Below are 4,222 nucleotides of genomic sequence, written 5' to 3'. Positions count from 1 at the left end.
GCTCTGGGGCAGAAAGAGAGATTATTTTTGGTGGAAAATAACGTTAAGCAAATAGACTTTGAGGACCAAAATGTTCTGTAGATAAGTCTTCCGTTCTGTGCCCTGTCCTGTTCCAATCACCACGTTGTTGGCAGGAGGAGAGCTTTGGTCTTCTGAAACTAGAAATTTAATCACTTTCTGAAGATAATGATTCAAATAATGAGAGAAGCAGAAAGAGCTTGAAAAATCACAAATGGAACCAGAGATAAATTTGAAAAGGCAGTGGGACAAAATGAAGGGATTGGGTTTTTTGCCCAACACCAGGATCTCACCCTGTTCTTCATATCCCTTTTGAAGAGGGAATGTGCTTGCAAAGGAGCTAAAGTGTGCTTCTATATGAACTTAAATTGTAGAGTTTGTTCTCTGGTTTTACTTTTGAAAGAAACAACAAAAATCTTCTCTCCCTAACTACTGCTTTAGGGCATCTGTGGCTTTACCGAGGACGTGTGTGAGTGTTAGGAACAGGTACATCTTCAGTAGTCCTTCTTTAACGTAGGAGAATATTCAGGGAGCTGTGGAATTGAAGTTTCCAATGTTGGAAAACCCTCTGAGTAACTTTAGAGAAATAATTAAGAAATTGTGCACAAGGTTTGATCCCAATAGCATCGAGTTAAATATATAGATGAGAGGGTTGGTTAGCCCTTAGGCAACCAGAATTTCTACCCTGCAGAGGAAAAGCTGGACTTTGGGGGAGATTTGGAAGAAGTGACCTCATTAGGAAAGGTTAAATACCGTCTTTGCGTTCCAAAGCAGTTGCACATTCCTGCAAAATTGGAGCTGTGGCATTTTCTTTTCAGTGTCAGGGAGAGTTTAGGTTTTAAATTGACTCTTCGGTGGCAGGTGCTAAGATCCTTTAAAGTTTTAATTGTTTTTGCATTTTGTTTTCTTGCATTTTTCTCCCCTTCTGCTGCATAAATCTGTCTCCATTGGGAAACGGAAGATTTTCCTTATCGTGTGCTAAAACTGAAAAAAACCCAAACAAATAAGGAAGAGGCTTGTGTTGAAAAACATCCCACCTAGCCAGAAATGTCGGTGACCTCGCTGCTTCCAGCAGGACGCCTGAGCATTGACCGTGAGGTTGTGGGTTGGGGAGAACCTGGTGCCAGAAGCACCCCGGGGCTCTCCCTCTTTGATTTTTGTCCTTGACAGTCCTTCAGTGCACGAACGAGGTTGGAGCATCGACTGGAAGAGGACCCGGCTGGGAATAAAGGCAAAGATCGGGTGGACATCAGTGGGTGCTGGACCTGGCTGAGGGAGAATGGATAAGAATAGCCAAATATTGATTTAATCGGACAGCCGCTTCCCCTGGACGTGGGGTTGGCATCCTCCTGTAAATGAGTCATCTTTGCAGCAATAAAAAAAGAATCGAATTTGTCACTTGGAATGCAGCAGGACTTCTCTGAAGTCTCACGTAGGATCCGAGGGCTTTCACTCCAAATACGTTTTGCCTGGGAAATGTTTATTCTCTTCAACTATTTTATCATACAAACTTATTTTGGTTTAGAGTATTGCATAATATATATACTTTTACTTTACTGTTTATTTTCTTTTCAGCTGATGTTTAGCCTGCTCTATAAATGTATTATTTTTTTTCCTGTTGTTTTTTTTCCTTCTGACTATAAAATGCAAAGCCAAGTGGGAATTGCAGTGTGTGTGAGGAAGGCCTGGGATTCGGGGCCGTGTCGGTGTCGTGAGCTCAGGCTGAGGTCTGAAACTGGCTGGAGTTTGCTTTCTGTGTGTGTCAAACGGAAACATCTTCTCCTTTGCGATACAGTAACTAATTACAAGTAGATACAGTTACTAATTACAAGTAGCCGGAGGATGTTAGAATGTTTATAAGTGTCTGTCATTAACTTTTACAAGATATTTGGCTTAGAAAAAGCAGCTACTTTGCCAGAAATCTGGCAAATGGGGACTTGTCCAAATTGTTAGAAATATTCCCTTCACCTGTTTCACTCGATTGATGTTGATATCAGTTGATTTCTGTCTAAAATACATTTTGCTTTAGTTCTGAAAGTTTATCTGGACTGAGTTCCTGAAGGTACAAGTCTGATAGGAAACAGTCAGTTTAGTCCGATATTCCACAAAAATAGTGAGATGGGAATCTTGGTTCTTCTTTACTATTATTATTTTTTAATTAATTTAATCTCCAGTAGCAGGGGATGTTATAAAGCACAATATCTTATTTTTTTAGCCACTGTAGTGCAGGCTCAGGATCACTTCAGCAATATTTTTTTCTTTGGTAAGCATTTAAATAAACAAGTTCATGAAGTTCCCCCGCTCAGGCGGATTGTATGAAGAAGTGTCGCTCTCTGAAAGAAGGACTCGGGTCTGGCTAAACTGGAATCTATTTCTGATCCTGCTTTCTGGTGACTGCACTTAGCTAATTGGAAACATGCTTGTTTTCCGTTGCGTGCCAAAGAAATTTGATGTGTCCGTGTCCCATTTGGGCTTGATTTGAGCCTCATGCCAGCCACTTGCAAATATTAACGGTTATAACATAACAAAGAATTTAAAAGGTTATTAGCACCTGCCATAAGGGATTTGCTTCTGAAAGAAAGGTCGTTCTGTAACTTGTCCTGTTTCTTGCTGGAGGTACATCTCACTGTGGCTTTTTGTATGCTTGATTTTTTTTTTTTTCCTTTTAATTGGCATGAATAGAATTTCCTAGCAACTAATCTTGGTTCTGTCGTAATTATGCTTTTTCCTGAAATTACGCTACTGCATTTTCAAAGAATCTAGTTCTTTTTCTTTCAGGAAAAAGAGTCTTACTTGTCATCTGACTTGCCTGGAAGCCATAAGGCTAATTCTTTCACCAGATATTAGAATATCCGGAGATATTAGACAGACATGGGGGCTCACTCATGGTTGCAGTGCACCTTACAAACCTGTACATCAAAACCTATTACTTTTTGTAGCAAGCTGATCCCTAGGGAAGAAGAATTTGGAAACTATGTTCAATAGGATTATCATAGAACAAATCTGTTTTATAGAGTCCTTCTACAGAGGCTGCCACCGCCATCAAACAGAGGTTTCCTTATTGAGTCTTCATATTATATTTTCTTTGTCTTTTGTCAGTTGTTCATAAGCAGTCTCACTCTCCCAAGTTGGAATTTATCCATAATTCAGAATTACCACAGAGTTTCTTTGTTGAAGACTTGGTTGCAGGTGTTAGGATTGGTGTTTCTATGAGCTCTATGGAGGTTGCTCGGTTGTTTTCCTCCGTGACACGTCCAACGAGCCACTAAATCTTGTGAAGATGTGTTTTCAGTCCCAAGATCTCCAAATGTCTGTTTAGAACTGTGCATGTGACTGCAATATTTGAAGTTTATTCAATTACGTAACATACTTACTTGATTTTCCTGCTATTCTGTCCCTCGTTTGGATGATTTAGCTAGCTATAAGGCATGGGTTGTTGTTTGCATACAGAAAGTAAAATTCTTGATTGTAGTCTGTTAAAACCCTTTTGATCGTAGAGAATTGCTCTTGGAAGATTGTCATCTTTTAGTTATCATCTCTCAAATACCATTTGTTGACACGCAATGAGGAGAGCTTATAACTTTTCATTTTGTGACTCACCCTCTCTTTAAAGCTTGGAAAGAGAAGCTCTTCAGGGTTTTTCCTCAAAGAGAATGTCTTTTCATCTTCACCAAAGTCTTAGCAATGTTTAAGTCATCGGTAGTGCTGGGTTCTCTTTGGTTTCTTCAAGTAACTGGTGCTGAGCTTGGTTGAGCTCGTAGACCATAAGCTGTAATATTAGAGAATAGAAAAATGAATCACGGAAACACGGAATGTTTGGGGTTGGAAGGGACCTCAAAGGACCATCTAGTCCAGCCCCCCTGCCAAAGCAGGATCACCTGGAGTAGGTCCCACAGGAACGTGTCCAGGTGGGGTTTGAAAGTCTCCAGAGAAGGAGACTCCACACCCTTCCTGGGCAGCCTGGGCCAGGGCTCTGGCACCCGCACAGGGAAGAAGTTTTTCCTAATGTTTTTGTGGAACCTCCTGAGCTCCAGCTTGAACCCGTTGCCCCTTGTTCTGTCATCCGACATCAGTGAGCAGAGCCTGACTCTGTCCTCCTGACACTCACCCTTTACCTATCTAGAAACATGAATGAGGTCACCCCCCAGCTTCCTCTTCTCCAGCTGCAGAGCCCCAGCTCCTTCAGCCTTTCCTCCCCAGGGAG

This window comes from Apaloderma vittatum, unplaced genomic scaffold, assembly GCF_000703405.1.
Source record: "Apaloderma vittatum isolate BGI_N311 unplaced genomic scaffold, ASM70340v1 scaffold1125, whole genome shotgun sequence".
NCBI classification, from domain to species: domain Eukaryota; kingdom Metazoa; phylum Chordata; class Aves; order Trogoniformes; family Trogonidae; genus Apaloderma; species Apaloderma vittatum.
The sequence above is the reverse complement of the archived record's forward strand: the minus strand, read 5'-3'. Positions refer to the sequence as shown.